Raw genomic sequence first — 18259 nt, 5'->3', positions numbered from 1 at the left:
TTTTTTTTTTTTTTTTGCTTTCAGCATCAAATGAGAACCAGGAAGGAAGATGGTCCAAGGCACCTTTTACTCTGATCAAGCAGCCTGAATACTGTAAAAGATTCAGACTTAAGAAAAGAGATGGTAGGAAGAAGTGATTAGAATTTATGATACAATCCAGAATTCCACAAATCCTTTAGGCCTGATGTATAACTTCTTGTAACCATTTGTCTGTATTGACACAGACATTCCTGAGCCTATATGGTTACTGTAGCTGCAAAAATATTTAAGTACCTTCTAAGCTTAGGCATTTAATACTTAAGCTAGAAACCAGATATTGGTCTAAAATAGACCAAGCCTTTCCTTGTGAGGATTTGACAGTAGTCAGCTCATATTTGGGGGAAGCTAAATATATTCCTCATAGAAATAGTCTGTTTCCTTCCACTTAGCCTCATCAGGGCATTAAAATGTTTTCTTCTCTGCTAAAATGATTATTTTTCCAAGTGTCCTTTCTAACCCTGAAAGTTTTTTTCCCCCTTAGGGTTTGTTAAGTATCAGTCACATTTCAGAAAGAGCTAACACTTAAAACTTGTCAGCTGATTTTTATCTGAGAGATGCTAAAAAGGAAAAAGAATGATATCAAATAAAAAAATAAGAAAAATAAAAAACAATAGCTCTGCTTTGATTCTGTATCTTAAATGTCTCTCAAATTTTGTCCCTATGATAAAGGTGAGTCTGGACTAATTATTATACTCCTGTTTAAAAATGAATTGACTTTGTTAATTAAGGACACTTTTTTGCTTGAATTTATCTGAATTTGCACTTCTTTTAAGCAATCACAGTCATTGCTAAGAGAATAGGACAGGAGGTATCTCAAAATCAGAAAGAGATTTAAAAGGTTTAGAAGTGGAAGAGAAAGAGTGGGTTAAAACAACAAAAAAAAGCTGAGTTGGGAAAAAAAAAAAAACCCAGCAACCCAAGGACAAATAGTAAAAAGAGAAAAGGTAGGGTTGAGCTATGGCATGGAAGAGTTAAAGGAGTGCATCTTAGTAGAAGACTCAGGATGATGGTACCAACTATATCCTCCTAGTCAAGAACTTCAGTCAAAGATAAATATAAATTAAGGCAGAAAATCTGGTCTCTGTCTAAATGCTGGGAATTGTACTAAGCAGAAACTCTGAACAATCATGTTTGGGCTCATTTTATCTAAAAGAAATTCAATAAACCTATAGGGTAGGAAACTGTATGGATCTGAGAGGACATTATAGTTGCCCCAGGCACTAATTATTTGGTCCTCTTCAAAAACAAAGGACACACAATGACAAACAAACAATTGCAACAAGGTATGGCTTTTCCTTTCCTTTCCCCTGCTGCCACCCTTAATTAGTCCCTTCCTGGACCTATTATAATGGCTGATCTTCCCACCCCATCTCTCCCCTCTCTAAATAATGATGTGTATTCATGCCATATTAACTTTTCTAAAGTAAAATTCTGATCCAGTTACTCTTGCTCAATACCCTTTAATTTCTCCCTATAACTTCAAGCTTCCTAACTGAATATCCGGAGCCCTCCCCAATCTGGCCCATGCCTGTCTTTCGGCCTTCTCTTCTTACAGAAGACGATTGAATTGAACCATTTTTTTCAACCCCTGATCATGGTACATACTTTCCCATATAAACATCTCTTCTCACTTTTTGTTTCAATATTAGAACGAAATTAGATACTCATAGGTTACCTCAACAGTTAAGAACTGTTAACAGTTAAGAGTTCCATAGCCTCGGAATGCTTTTTAAAATATCTTCCTGAGTACTGCTCATCATGGAATGTCCTGATCAAGCATAATATTTTTTCCAAACCCCTAATTTTTTCAGTCCCTATAATATTGTGAGATACAGTAACAACCTGTTAAAGCAGTGGGCTCATCTCAATTAGGGAAAATCGTGCCCATATAAGGAACAGCAAGCCCATATTATCTAGTAAATTATGTCAACTCAAGGAAGTGAGAAAAGTAAGTTTTTCAGGGCTGGAGGGAGAACTGATAAACAATCAGTTTGAGCTGACTCTTGCTAGTACACTATTAAAAGTAGGGGAAAGTTCAACCGTAGTCACTACTATGCTTGCTTAATAGACTTATTAATATTAACTTCTCCTCCCATGCCTAAAATCTCCACCCCATTTTTGATCATGGGTTGCCTGAAAGGTATATGTGGATGGAAGAGAAGCCCCTTGAGAAGCTTATAAACTGGTGTGAGATTTTCTCTAACCCTTAAATATAAGTGATTTGTGATAGTAATCAGTATAATAGACTACAAATGGTGATTTACTTATGTTTAGGTGTTCTCTAGTCTCTTGGAAATTATGTAACTTGTTTTTAATGTACTTTTGTTTGTTTGTTTGTTTTTGTTTTGTTTTTTTTGCGGGGCAATGGGGGTTAAGTGACTTGCCCAGGGTCACACAGCCAGTAAGTGTGAAGTGTCTGAAGCCGAATTTGAACTCAGGTACTCCTGAATTCAGGGCCAGTGCTTTATCCACTGTGCCATCTAGCTGTCCCCTAATGTACTCTTAATATTCTTCAGTGGCTTAAGCCCATGAAGTAATATGTTCTCATGTATCAACTTTATAGTAAATTTGTTTCTTGATCATTATAACTGATGCCTCCTGATCCTTGTGGCTAACCACAAGGTATTGAAAATAGCATCTTCTAAGCTGAAGGAGTCAATCAGCTTCATTGAAAGAGTTACCAACATCAGCTCTGCCAAGTGAACATAGAGGTGTTGCCACAAATCCATATAAGGTCAGAACTCCCTGGGTACTGGACAGCGAGGGACCAATCAGCATTAGAAATTAGGGAGAAGTCAGGAGGAGGTCAAGAGGACACAAGGCTACAACAGTGACTTGGGACAAGTGACTATATCCACTCTGTTTTTTTGTATATGGGTACTTTTTTTGTTTTTTTGTTTTGTTTTGTTTTGTTTTGTTTTGTTGGGTTTTTTTTTGCAGGGCAATGAGGGTTAAGTGACTTGCCCAGGGTCACACAGCTAGTGTCAAGTGTCTGAGGCCGGATTTGAACTCAGGTCCTCTTGAGTCCAGGGCCGGTGCTTTATCCACTGCACCACCTAGCTGCCCCTCATGGGTACTTTTTAATATGTTGTATATTTGGGAGAAGTTTGTCTAAAAATAGTAAGGTGTAAATACTTTTAAAGCCTCATAGGGGTATAAAAACCCCTGGATCCCTAGGCTTGGGGTCTTTAGGTCCTAGACCTAAGACTGGCTTTTTTTTTTTTTGAGGCATTTGGGGTTAAGTGACTTGCCTAGGGCCACACAGCTAGTAAGTGTTAAGTGTCTGAGGCCTGATTTAAACTCAGGTCTTCCTGACTCCAGGGCTGATGCTCTATCCACTGCGCCACCTAGCTGCCCAAGACTGGCTTTATTGTGAGACAGGTACCCTCTCTCAAGAAACCCATCTTTCTACAGCTTGGAGACTTCACTATTTCATTTCTTCATCAGACTTAGAAATTTTCGTGACACTGGTAAGGAATAGGACATAACTAGAATACAAGGTAGAGTGTGACAAGTTCCCCAAAAGAGGTCAGAGACTACTCTAGGATCTCAGAAGTAGAGGTGAACATTTCATATTGTAAGAAACAGTTACAGATCACCTTCTCAAAATAAGTTCTTTCAGAGGCAACTTTGGTATGACAAAATATTGTTATTGCATTCTCATGAGAATGGGCACCTACAGAAAAACCAATTAGTGAGTGCCAGTGCTGAGAGTGTGTAACCCATGTTTATCCTAAGTCCTGACTTGATAAGTCCCTTCCCTGAGTCACTATAGGTTGCTAGGCTCAGGTTTACCATCTTCCCAGAAGAATTCTAACTAAATTTTCCTTGATATGTTACCCCTCCCATCCACATATACCTTCATGCAACCCATGATCAAAAGTGGGATGGAGATTTTAGTTCGGGAGGAGAAGTTAATATTAATAAATCTATTAAGCAAGCACAGTAGTGACTAGTGTTGAACTTTTACCTACTTTTACTAGTGCACTGGTGAGAGTCAGGTCAAGCTGGTTTTTTACCAGTTCTCTTTAACCCTGAAAAACTTAACTTCTTGAGTTGACATAGTTCACTAGTTAATATTGCCTTGCCTTTCCTTATATGGGCATGCTTTTCCCTAATTGAGAAGAGTCCACTACTTTAATAGGTTGTTACTGTATCTCACAGGACGAATAAGTAAAAGCTCCACCAGTGCTTATAATGGAAACCGGGGAACCTCTATCATCAGGATAGAGCCCAGTTTCAATGAATGAAAGATGATGAAGGAAACAAGAAGAAAAAAATTTAATATGAAATACAGTGTGTTACCTTTTGAAGAGTCATTTGAAAGAACATAATGGGAGAGTTGAATAGCTTTAGAGCAGAGAGTCTTGGAGGAAAGGGTTAAGGAGCATGGGAATAAGGGACTGATCAATGGAAGATAGAGAATGGCGTTTGAGCAATAGCTAATAGGCATTCAGAATCACTGAGAAGGGTTGGGTGGGAGAGGCTGAAATGACTGAATTCAGTTAGGTTATGATTGTCTACAGGTATTCATCCTCCATAGATTTGTCTAGGGCTTCAGGAAGTCGGGAGGGGGTAGGAGAGAGGTGCACATAAGACCACAAATGCTGACTTCCTGGAGATTAAGGCAGGCCCGAGGAGGGGGAGGTGGCAGCTAATGGCACCGTCCTAGAGTGGTGATGGGTGATGATGACTATTAGCAATACAATGGCATCCAGTCCCAGCAAGGTCTAAACACATCTATTTCTTCTGGATTTGTCCTTTTTTAATAAAGGGAAAATCTCTTCCTATATTCCTCTCATCCCCAAATTCAGTCCTTCCAGACTGCTTTGAAAGTTCTGAAGAGCTCCCCTACTAGAACTTGGAGGAAGCTTAAATTACCAGGCCTTCTGGCCCCACAAATCTAGAGGTCCTAAAACACAGTTTAAGGCAATTATCTTTAAGCTACACTTCTTAAGGATACAGAGCATGCTCACATAGTTCTTTTCCTGCTGAATGGCCAAACTGAATTCACCACCTCTGAAATACTGACCTCCCACTTTAGTGAGGTCACCACAGTCTGATCCTTCAAGAATATACCAATTTAAAAAAGTTAATTATTTTTTTTTAAAGAGTATACCAATTGCTCTAGGGTGGGCCTGACTCAGGCCCATCTCTTGGTAGTTTAGGTCTGATCTGAATGGAAGGACATACTCATAGGTCATTCAGCACTTAACAAAAAGAGATTTACTTAGTCATTACAGGAGAAGGATATTGAACAATTACAGGCATTTAACAAGTGTAACCCTTGAGTTGATTCAGCCTACTCATGATTCACCAGCCAAGAATCAGGGATCCCCTGAAGCTCCTTTGGCTACTTTGTATTAAGGCAATGAGGAAATTGTTGTCAACACTCTGAGGCTCCGAGTCAACCAAGTCTTAGAGAATGTCTCCATATTTTTTTTTTATGTATAAGGTATTTTATTTTTTCCCTTACATGTAAACAAAACAAAACAAAATAAAACACACACACACACAAAAACAAACAAACTGGATTTACAAAATCCATTCATCCAAGGGTGGCAGAGCAAAGGAGAGGGATGGCACGGGGAGAAAAGCAAAGTGTTCAAATCAGCACAGGCACAGGGCTGGCAAAGGCTAGAAAACAGCTGCAGAAAAATCTGCGGTCACTGAGACAAGCGACAGCATTAAAAATCCACACCTGACATCAAAAAGATTCTGGTCTACACTCACAAGACAGTGAAACTCCAGATCCCACAGAGAACAAAGGGAATGTGCTAAGGGCCCTTGGCAGGGTGGGTCCTGCTTTCCCTGGGTGAGGGGAAACTGAGGAAGCCACCATCAGTGCCTCCCCCAAAGCCATCCCTCCCCTTGGAGGCAGCTCAGTGGGCTGCAGCAGCCTTCAGTTTGGCAGGAGATGGGTGAGGTGAAGGGAGCTTTTCGGCAGAGGCCGAGCTGCTCAGGGCAGACTGCAGGTAGACCGTCTTGTGAGAGTCTGTTGCTTAGGAAGACCACCAAGGAAAAGAGGCGCAACTGGAAGAGATACGCTTTCCCAGGGGTCTTCACTTCATTGGCGCTGATGATGAACAGAGGGAAGAGGATAGAGAAGAGGCAGCCACTGATGATGTAAGAAGACTGTATTGCTGTGAGGAAGGCCAAGGGTAGACCAAATCCAAAGTAGTAAGGCCAATTCCTTTCAATGTTGGATAATTGCTGGTGCAGGAGACTGACCAACTGGCCAATGAGATGGATCGGGAATAGACTGACAACCATGCCCTGGATCAGGAAAAGGGCCTGCAGTAAGAGGTTAAAAAGCATGTAGAAGTGAGGATAAATTCCAGCCAGGACCAGACATCCAATAATTTGAGCTGTTACTGACTGAAGCACAGGGAAAAATACTCGGTAAAACAAGAGGAGACTGAGCCAGAATCACTATCCTTGGCTCACTCTCCTGTTTCCTCTCCTCACTTTGGGCTCTTCTCTGTGCTAAAACACTGCTTGCCCTTCTTCGACGCTGCTCTTCCCTTTTCTGCTGGATCCGGGCATCCAATTTGGAGATGGTGCAGATGCCCCAGATGGAGTCCTTGATTCCCCTGACAAGATCATGGAGAAACGTTTTGACACTGTCAACCATCTCTACTTCTGCATCACTTCCACCACCCAAACTATCAACTACAGGGAGAAGGAAAGAGAAGGACCCCAAAATCTTTCATCGTGAAGAGCCTGGAAACACAGAGCCTGCCCGCGGCCCCCCTCGGCTCCCCTGGCCCCGGCTGCCGCCACCGGCGCCACTCCCCAGGCCGGGGCCCGCACCTCCCGCAGTGGGCATGCCTGGGCTGCACGGGGCAGGCTGGGAAGCGAGCAGGACCGGCGCCTCTCCATATTTTTAAAGGAAAAACTACCATAAAAATACATCAGGGTAGAGGGTTAGAATATTACTCCTTACCACACAGATCCAGGATCTGAACTTAGGTATTCATGGTTCTGAGATTATCTACAATTCATATTGTTCACTATAGGCTGACAACCAAGACAAAGAAGACAATTTTGATTACATAATTTTATCAATTTTTTGTACAAGCAAAATCAATGCAATTTAAATTAGAAGCGAAACCATTAGAAACTAAATTGGAAAAATACCTTTCTCAAATAAAGTCCTAATAGCCAATATATTTAGAGAATTGATGCAAATATTAAGGACAAGAGCCATTTGCTAAGTCAAATTCACCTTAGACACTTAGTAGCTGTGTGACCCTGGGCAAATCACTTAACTCTGTTTCCTCATCTATAAAATGAGCTGGAGAAGAAAATGGAAAATAATTCCAATATCTTTGCCTAAAATGAGGTCATGAAGAGTCAGACACAGCTGAAATGAATGAACAACAAAAGGGTATGAATAGCCTTTTTGTTTTGTTTTATTTTGCAGGGCAATGAGGGTTAAGTGACTTGCCCAGAGTCACACAGCTAGTAAGTGTCAAGTGTCTGAGGTCAGATTTGAACTCAGGTTCTCCTCAATCTAAGGCCAATGCTCTATCCACTGCGCCACCTAGCTGTCCCCCGAACAGGCATTTTTTTAAATGATGAAATGTAATCTATCAACAACCATGTAACAATACTAAAAATTACTGATAAGAGAAATGTACGTAGCCTATTGACAGATTACTAAAGATAAAAATATCAATTGTTGGAGGGACTTTGGAAAATAAATAAATACACTAATACACTATTGATGGGGCTATTGGTGAGGTCAAACTAGCAATTTGCTACTGTGCCATAAATATCTCCAAATTGTTCAAGCTCTTTGACCCAGGGACACCTCTCCTGGGCACATACCTATGCATAGCCAAAATATCAAAGACAAAGGAAAAGTTTTCACATAAGCGAAAATATTTATAGCAGCATCTGTTGGTATTGTTGTTGTAGCAAAGAGCTGGAAACAAAGCGAGTTTTTTGGCATCCACTCTGCATCTTTTGTTCTGCCTAGTTTCAATTTAACCAAACAAAATGCTCCTTACCTCTAATCTCCTCACTATGCTGCTAACTCAATCTTTGACTGATACTAGCTCCCTTTCTCTTTCATAGTTGTATCTCCAGCACTTAACACAGTTCCTGGCATAAAGTTGGTACTTATTTATTTACTTAATGTAATGTACTTAATATTTACTGGATTCTATTGGAAAAAGTGGGTAGGAATCAATTGAGGAATGGATCAACCAATTATGGTACATGGATATGATGTGTGATGTTACTGCATCAGACTACACATGTATAACCTATATCAAATTCCTTGTCTTCTCAATGAGAGGGGTGGGGAGGAAAAGAGGGAGAGAATTTGGATCTCAAAATTTTTAAAATGAATGTAAAAATTATTTTACATATAATTGGGGAAAAAATAAAATACTGAGTAACCTGGATGAATGAATGAATGGGAAAAACTTTTAAAAAACTGTCAATGATCTCTTAGTTACCAAAAAAATAAAATTACTGCATCAAAACATGTCAAAAGGTGTGAATTTAGAGAAACCAGGGAATATTTGTGAGAACAGATACAGAGTGAAGTGTCAAGTGTCAAGAAGACAATTTTCACAATAATGCGAAGAAAAGTAACTTTTGAAGGCCTCCAGAAATCTTCATCAATGCAATGAACAATCATGAATTGATCTGGGTTTTGGTGTATAGATGCAGAGAGAAACAGAAAGATTATAGTTTAATATGGAATCTATTTTGTTCTTCTTTGTATGTTTTTTTTTTCAGGGCAACAAGGGTTAAGTGACTTACCCAGGGTCACACAGCTAGTAAGTGTCAAGTCTCTGAGGCCAGCTTTGAACTCAGGTCCTCCTGAATCCAGGGCTGATGCTTTATCCACTGTGCAACCTAGCTTCCCCCTGTTCTTCTTTATATGTTGAAATGTTTGTGATGATTGATGTGTTAAGTTGACAACAACAACAAAATTTTTTTTTTAATTGAGTGACCTGAACTTTAATTAGCAATTTCTACCCTTCTCTCAGTCCTCACACTTCTCCTATTGCTGAAAGTCAAATAGCACAAAATGTTCCCAGGGCAAACATGCTAACCATACCTTTAAATTCCAACACAGACACCTAGGGGGAAGCAATGGTCTGGTTGTGTGTGAGATAAGAGCTCACTCTGGGAGCATGTGCATTTCAATTCCTGTTAACTAGATACTAAGGTGTTGTTAGCACTTGAGAGCAAAGTTCCAACTGGCCCTTGTATTAGTTCTATCTCTGAGGACAGTTGAAAATATGTGAAAGTTCCATGATCTTACTAGAAGAAATACCTTAATAAATTCAAAATGTTACTGTCACTCTTAAGAGTACTTACACAAATGTGTGAGCAGTAATTAAGCAATGCCACATTATAGTGATATATTTTTATTGGACCATTCTTCTTTTGTTTCTTACGACACTGTATGTGACCAGAGACATCATGATCTTCCTCAGGAATTATCTTATTAAAATAATTCCTATCATGCCAACCAAAAGCATGTCTCTTATTTTCTTCTCCACATAGCTGGCAATGAAACTAATTACTTTGGAAAATAAAAATGACAAATTGATTTGAAATTCTAAGATGCATTTTCTCTAGTTAAGCACATAGTTATTGTATCTAACTCTTTGTGACCCTATGGATCATAGCAAGCCAATGCTGTCATCCATAGGCTTTCCTTGGCAAAGATACTAGAGTGGTTTGCCATTTCCTTCTCCAATGAATTAAGGCAAAGGTTAAGTGACCAGCCCGGGGTCATACTGCCTGTATGTCTCTGAGGCCAAATTTGAACTCAGGTCTTCTTCACTCTGGGCAGAACCACTTTATCCATTGAGTCACCTCACTGCCTCCAGTTAAGCACCTTACTATAGTTCAAATCCAGGTTCAAACACTTACTAGTTGTGTGACCCTGTACAAGTCACTTAACCCCAGTCTGTCTCACATCCCTGTTTGTCCTTTTGCAAAGGGTGGAATTTGGGGGAATACTGGTAAATTTTATGTTTCAGGTTTTAAGGATCCTAGACACAATGTAGAGATGCATATTATCCCAAAATGATGTATTTTCCTGACCATAACAAAGACCCTGGGATGAAAAATAGAGATTCTTTGGTGCTAATTAGTTTTTTTATTAAAAACTCTTCCCTGTATCTTTAGGCAAAAGTTTGCAGACTTTTAAAATTGAATTTGGAAGAAATTTTGTTATACTGAATTTGGAAGAAATTATTCTTAAGATCAAATAAATCCCTGTTCCTATCAGTGTGTCATGAACAATTCTCAATATATTCATGTCCTTTCTCTTAGCTGGGTAGAGAAGATGACCTTATTTAAAATCATTCCCAGTGGGCTGTTTCACAGGGATTATATTCTTTCAAATCAGTTGTCTTTAGGATTACTATAACAAAAGTTGAATATTGGTGAATTTGGCTATAAGCAGTAAATGGCATGAGTTTTCATTTATTTATGTATACATTCAATGAATGGGTTTGTTTTTGTTTTTGTTTTTGTTTTTGTTTTAGTTTTTGTTTTGCGGGGCAATGGGGATTAAGTGACTTACTTGCCCAGAGTCACACAGCTAGTATGTGTCAAGTGTCTGAGGCCGGATTTGAACTCAGGTACTCCTGAATCCAGGGCCGGTGCTTTATCCAGCTGCCCCCTCAATGAATGTTTTTAAAGCACAGACAGTTCTTGCTTTATGTAAATTCAAATTATGAAAATTCTATAAGAAATATGAATTCAAAAAACCCCCACATGTTAACCTTACTATACAGTACTGTGCGCTCTCTCTTGTTCTCTCTCCCTTTCCCTCCCTCTCTCTCTATCTCTGTCTCATTCTCTCTCCCTCTCTCCCTCCCTTTCTCCCCCCTCCCCCTCTCCCTCTCTCTCCCCCTTGGCTCTGAGCTCAGTGAGTGGTCTCCTCATTCTTCTACCAATGAAAAAAACCCTCCAAGTAAAAGCAGACAAACTGCCCCCTACCACTGCCACCAGACTGGGGACTTGACTTGAGACTTCCAGCACTGAGAGAGGAGAAGGAGCTTTGCCCCACTCTGCCCACATGCCCACATATCTAGCCCCTTCAGATGTCTTCCATCCATCTACCCACCCCTACCCCCTGCATTTTCTTACTTCTTGGTCCCTGATCCCTACCTGTCCTTGAAGAATGTGCCAGGCCCCTCCCGCCATGGCCACAGGGTCCCATTCACATTGTGTAAAAGTACTTTACATTGAGGTGTGGTCTACTTCTGTAAAATGAGAACTCTACTATGTATAATGAGAAGGAGAGTATAGTATAATTGATACAAATTTGCTTTGGAGGCAAGGGGATCTGAATTCAAGTTGCATCTCTGATATATAGTTGTTGCCCCTTCATTCTCGAAGAGACATCAGGATGACATCAGCAGGGTGATGTCTTGACTTGCAAGTGAATTAGATTTAAATGAGGCAGCTTGGTACAAAATCATCAGCCTCACGCCCTCGTCCAAACTAATCAGAGTCCTGCGGCAAGACTTAAGTCAGGACTGGTGATGGTCCCCTTTTTCAATGGGAGACTTTGGCCTTTTTATTTTTATTTTATTTTATTTTTACTTTGGCCTTTTTAAACTAAGATCTTCCCCAAGTCTTAGTTTCTCTGAGGCAATGCCCATTCAGTGATTAAAAATTGGATAAGGGGCACAGCTAGATGGCGCAGTGGTTAAGCACCGGCCCTGGATTCAGGAGGACCTGAGTTCAAATCCGGCCTCAGACACTTGACACTTACTAGCTGTGTGACCCTGTGCCTGCAAAAAAAAAAAAAAAAAAATGGGTAAGAATTGAGACACAAGATGGTCTAGTTTGCCTTCATAAAAGATTCAGTCTGGGAGGAGAAGACCCTCAGAGTCTCTGGCCAGAACAGAAACTACTATTTACACTCACCCTGAGTCATCAAAACCCAAACAATGAGCAAGTGAGGCTTGGGCTGGGACCTATTATTGGACAATCAGTGGGAGCCAGAGTGATTTGGGTTTAAAGGCATAGTCAAGTAGCTCCATTTGAATCCCAATGGCCTTTTAACAAAGTCTGGTTTTCTAGAGCTCTATTTGAAGAAATCATACATGAAAACTGCATAAGAGAAAATCTGTGTGAACATGAGCAAGACACACCTGCATAGTACCCTAAACAATTCTCTGAGACTACTGAGTTACAGAGGCACTGCCTGCCTCTAATGATAAGCTGAGTTTCAGCAAGAATTTCCCACAATAGTGAAATCAAGGTTGTAGGTTTTCAAAATAGTGTAATTCACTCTAGTATGTTAGATGCTAGAGAAGAAAATGTCGCAGTTTATTGGGTCATAGATCTAGAGGAGTTGGAAAGACCCTTAGACACTATCTAGTTCAACCTCATAGTTTTACAGATGAGGAAGTGGGTCCCAGAGAATTTCAGTGGTTTTCTTGCTCAAAGCCACACAGAAAAGCAGAGAACTTCAAATCTAGCACCCCAAAAAGGATATGCTTATCATGGAGATTCTAATAAATGAAACTGAATAAATCCAAATCAATCAAACCGTTTTTACAATTATATTCAGCTTTGCTTTTTACCAATAGCTACTACAGTGACTTTGAAGATGACTGGGACAGTGAGGGCCTTTTGAGAGGGGCAAAATCTCATGAATCTGTTGGAGTTTGATGAAGGAAACAGAAAGGGCAGCAAGCATCCTCAGCAGAACTAAAGATGCTCTTGCCTGCATCCTGCACCAGGACTTTGTGGTCCAAGACTGCCATCTGCTGATAGAATGACCACAATGCCACAGCTTGTTCTCTAAGCTGCAATATAAAATACATTCATATAAAAGCAAGAGAGGCAGCTAGGTGGCACAGTGGATAAAGCACCAGCCCTGGATTCAGGAGGACCTCAGTTCAAATCCGACCTCAGACACTTGACACTTAACCAACTGTGTGACCCTGGGCAAGTCACTTAACCCTCAATGTCCCACCTAAATAAATAAATGAAAAATAAAAGAAAGGAATGGAGAGAAGGAAAAACATTTGGAACACTGTCCAAAACTTGGACAAGAGCTTGGACAAGCTCTTTATCTGGCTGAGACTAGCACTTCTCAGCCACATATATTCTGCAAATATATGTGGAGCTGTTTTTTTTTTTAATCAGGTTAGACAAGAATAGTTTTAATTTAGGATACAATCATCTCAAAGCAGTTGTCATCTTGTCAAGGACCTGACCCTTAATTAGAAGCTTTTTTGTCATTGCTGACTTGTATCCAATGCCCTCCCACTGTCAACCTACTCCCTGACACTTCTTGATTTTTCCCTTCCTGACCCCTCCATTGTAGGCAGGTTCCTCATACGGCTGTCTTCAACACAGATTTCCATTTTCTTGACTATGCATTTGAACATATCTTTCCTTTCTTTTCCTTTTCTGTGTCATTTCTAATCCTCACCCTTTTGCAAAATTTGACCTAATTTAATTTCTTCTAAGAAGCTTTTCTTGTGAATGGTAGTGCTGAGAGGAAGACGTGACATTAGTATCCTTGGGCTTAATTTTAATTTCTGTGCTTTTTCTCCTCCCATTTAACTGTACCAGAGATGAAAATAATGTATTGGATAAAATAGTGGCCATCAGTCTCAGAAAAATCTGAGTATTTTATAAAAAGTAAAGCAAGGGGCTAGGTGGCACAGTGGATAAAGCACCAGCCCTGGATTCAGGAGGACCTGAGTTCAAATCCAGCCTCAGACACTTGACACTTACTAGCTGTGTGACACTGAGCAAGTCACTTAACCCCTATTGCCCTGCCCTCCCCCCCAAAAAAGGTTAAAAAGGTAAAAAAAAATAAAGGAAGAGATGACGCTACTTATCTTCTAGCCATCATCTCCATCTTCTTGCCCTGGAACCAGCCCTGGAATCACCCTGGTTTGTGACAGATGGACCATTCATCATTATATTTTTCACTGGGAACTAGGCCTCCACCTTATTTCCTAGTTAACAGTACAAAAACATACTGCCTGTTTACCAATAATCGATAGTCAAGAAATATTTAGTAACCACCCACTATGTTTTCCAACCAGGACAGAGATCTTCCTGAAACTGGAGGCTTTCAGCTAAGAAACTGAACTAGGGACTATGGTTGTGTGGTAGGGCAAGAAGTCCCAGATCCAAAAGGGAGGATGTTGATAATGTTGAACAGGTACCAAATAGAAGCTATGTCTCTTACACTCCGGAGTAGGAACAGATCCTTAGTTTCTATTTTTTGGTACCACAAAAAGCTCCTATAAATATTTTTGTATCATTGGTTCTTTTCCTCTTTGGTTGATTTGTTTAGAGGTACAAGTATAGTATGTATCAAAAAGGTATGCACAATTTGGCAACTTTCTGGGAATAGTTCCAAATTGCTTTCCAGAATGGCTTCACCAATTCCCAGCTTCACCAAGAGTGCATGTAAACCAACATGCAAAGACCAGACCTGCTGGATAACAATCACATTTTACCCTGGATCAAGCAACTTTGGGCACAATGAAAGCTTGAAAGATCCCAGACTGAAACACCTGGGAGATTTTTGAAGACAGAAAATACAATACACAAAGAAAGCATCAACAGGATTCAAGACAATTCAAAAAAGAAATATGCAAGAGCCAGATTCACTCCAGAACTGAGTAGATCCTGATAGACCAACATCTTACACCTTATACTAAAATAAGGTTAAAATGGGTACATGATTTAGACATAAGAGGTAATACCATAGGTAAATTAGGAGAAGAAGGAATAGTTTACCTTTCAGATCTTTGGAAAGGAGAACAGTTTATGACCAAATAAGAGATAGAGAATATTATGAAATGCAAAATGGATGATTTTGATTACATTAAATTAAAAAAGGTTTTGTACAAACAGAAGCAATTCATCCAAAATTAGAAGGGATGCAGAAAGCTGGGAAACAATTTTTATGGCCAGTACTTCAGATAAAGGCCTCATTTCTAAAATATATAGGGAACTAAATCAAATTTATAAGAATCCAAGTCATTCCCCAATTGAGACATGGTCAAAGGATATGAACAGGCAGTTTTCTGATGAAGAAATCAAAGCTATCTGTTCCCATATGAAAAAATTCTCTAAATCACTGTTGATTAGAGAGATGCAAATTAAAACAACTCTGAGGTACCACCTGACACCTATCAGATTGGCTAATATAACAAAAAAGGGAAATAATAAATGTTGGAGAAGCTGTGGAAAAATTGGAACACTAATGCATTGTTGGTGGAGCTGTGAATTGATCCAACCATTCTGGAGAGCAATTTGGAATTATGCCCAAAGGGCTATAAAGCTGTGCATACCCTTTGATCCAGCAATACCACTTTTGGGTCTTTTTCCCAAAGAGATCATGGAAAAGGGAAAAGGACCCACATGTACAAAAATATTTATAGCCGCTCTTTTTGTGGTGGCAAGGAATTGGAAGTTGAGGGGATGCCTATCAATTGGGGAATGGCTGGACAAGTTGTGGCATATGAATGTAATGGAATATTATTGTGCTGTAAGAAACGATGAGTAGGAGTAGTTCAGAGAAACCTGGAAGTCTGCATGGGCTGATGATGAGTGAGATGAGCAGAACCAGGAGAACATTGTGCACAGTATCATCAACATTGAGTGCTGATCAACTGTGATAGACTAGATTCTTCTCACCAATGCAATGGTACAAGAAAGTTCCAAAGGACTCATGATGGAAAATGCTCTCCAAATACAGAACAAAAAAGAAAAGAAAAAAAAAAAAGGAACTGTGGAATATGGACGCTGATTGGACCATACTATTTCTTTTGTTTTTGGTGCTGTTGTTCTTCTTTTTTGAGGTTTTTCCTTTTTGCTCTGATTCTTCTCATATAACATGACTAATACAGAAATATGTTTAATGTTATTTTATATATATATATGTATATATATATAACCTATATCAGATTATCTGCTATCTAGGGGAAGGGGGAGGGAAGGGAGAAAAATTTGAAATTGGAAATCTTATCTAAACAAATGTTGAAAACTTAAATAATTTTTTTAAAAAAGCTATTAACATAGTCAAATATTGCCACAGAAAAATAAAACTTAATGATTATGACACTGAATAAAAAACAGAAGAAGAAGTGAGTAGAGCCTGGCCCTAACCCAAAATCCAAATTCCAGGAGTAAGACTGGAAAAAAGAGTAACAAAAACAGAATCCAACCAAACATGAGCTATTATGGCAGCAAAGATATCCAAGACAAACACCTGGAAGTAGAGAGTGACTCCAAAACACTAACAAGCAAAACCTCAAAGAAAAATAAAGCTGAGGCACAAAATCAACCAGAACTTCTGGAAGAAATGAAGCAGAAGTTGAAAAAAAATTAACTGATTATTTCACATAAAATGAGAAGGTTAAAGGAAACAATAGGAAAAGAAAAGAGGAATATAAAGGAAAGACATAAGGAGAATTAACAACTTACTTTAAAAACAAGTATATGAACTTATAAAAGTAACAGACACCTGAAATTATGCTCCTCCCAGGCCTTGGAGAGGGGATACTTAAACATTTGTTCTTGTTATATACCTTTGAAGTAAATATTCCTTTGTAAAAAAGTTAATCTGACTTTTAAGTGGTTAAATGAAACTAGAATGCAGGAGACTCCTTAAGTTAGGTTAATATAATCAATGTGGGTTTGAGTAAATGACAGAGATTTCCAATGAACTGTTTAAGGATACTGTAAAACTACCGTGGAGGAAGGAACTGTAATATGCTTAAGATTCAAAAAGTGGTGTCTAAGGCAGTCACTGTTACAATCAAATAAAATTTTAAAGTTTTCACAAATGAAACCAATGCAGCTTAAATTAGAAGGAAAATAGTTAAATGAAAGGGGTGTAGGCAATCTTTCTAGCATGTTGCTCTTACATGACCTCTATAAGGAACTGATTGAAATATATAAGAACGAGAGCCATTGCCCAATTGATAAATAGTCAGAGGATAAGAACAGGCAGTTTTCTGAGGATAAAAATCAAGTTATTGATAGCCATATGAAAAAGTGCCTAAAACCAATAAGATTTTTTTCTAATTATTCAAATAAGAGCAACTCTAAGTTTCCACTTCATATTTATCATATTGGCAAAATTGATTTTTTAAAAAGGAAAATGATGACTGTTAGTAGGGCTGGGGGTGAGGCAGATAGGGAAGAGAAAAGAAACAGGCATATTAATTCACTCAGTGGAGCTGTGAATAAGTTCAGTCATTTTGTAAAGTAAACTTTATAGGAACTTACAGCTCGTAAAGGTCAGAGGTTTAAGCTTGGCTCCAGAGTAAGAAAATGTAACTCATTTCTTCTTTGTAGAAGTTTGGGATGAGGGGTGTGAAAAACTGAATATGCTGTCAGACTCAGTTGGTATATTGGTTAGTTTTGCTGAAAAGCTTATCCCTCCTCTCTTTCTTATTCTTTGCTATAAGGGAAGGAAATATTAAAAATGAAGGTGATTAAAATATATATTAACATGTAAAATAAGTGACCTGTAAATTCCCTTCCGGATTTAAAAATCTCTGATCCTATGTTCCCTTGGTAGAGTACCAGGAATGCTGGCTTCAAAAGCTCAGGACCTAAGTTTGAGTTCTAGCTCTATTCTTTATATATGCGTGTGTGTGTGTGTGTATATTTTTTTTTTGCCAGGAAATGGGGGTTAAGTGACTTGCCCAGGGTCACACAGCTAGTAAGTGTCAGGTGTCTGAGGCCGGATTTGAACTCAGGTACTCCTGAATCCAGGGCCTATACTTCAACCAGTGTGCCGCCTAGCTGCCCCCCAGCTCTATTCTTTAATACCTCTTTGACCTTGAACAAACTGATCAACTTTTCTGGTCCTCAGATATCCCATCTATAAAATTATGTAATTACAAAATACAAATAATTTCTAAATAAAAATTGCCTGTAAATTTTACTAACTGCCCCCTAAGCTTCCTTCTCCTTTTAAATTTATGATTCCCAGTAGGATGTAAGCTTCTTAAAGGCAAAGAGTTTTTTTGCTTGTTTGTTTGGTTTGGTTTAGTTTTGTTTTGTTTTTTGTAAGGCAATCTGGGTTAAGTGACTTGCCCAGGGTCACACAACTAGTATCTTTCATTTGTGTCACAACACCAGAGAATGACAAGGTGCTTTCCCTGTGTTAAAGCAAAGCAGAAAGGCATCATTTCTCAAATATAGAGAGAACTGAGCCAAATTTATAAAAATACAAGTC

At 39.1% G+C, this 18259-nt stretch overlaps 1 pseudogene; it reads right to left on the bottom strand.

Annotated features, from left to right (window-relative positions):
- Nucleotides 1–5826: 5826 nt before the first annotated feature.
- Nucleotides 5827–6711, bottom strand: LOC122732527 (annotated as a pseudogene).
- Between the last annotated feature and the right edge of the window lie 11548 nt (nt 6712–18259).

The sequence above is a fragment of the Dromiciops gliroides genome, chromosome 6 (genome assembly GCF_019393635.1).
Source record: "Dromiciops gliroides isolate mDroGli1 chromosome 6, mDroGli1.pri, whole genome shotgun sequence".
In the NCBI taxonomy this organism is placed as follows: Eukaryota; Metazoa; Chordata; class Mammalia; order Microbiotheria; family Microbiotheriidae; genus Dromiciops; species Dromiciops gliroides.
The sequence above is the reverse complement of the archived record's forward strand: the minus strand, read 5'-3'. Positions and strand labels throughout refer to the sequence as shown.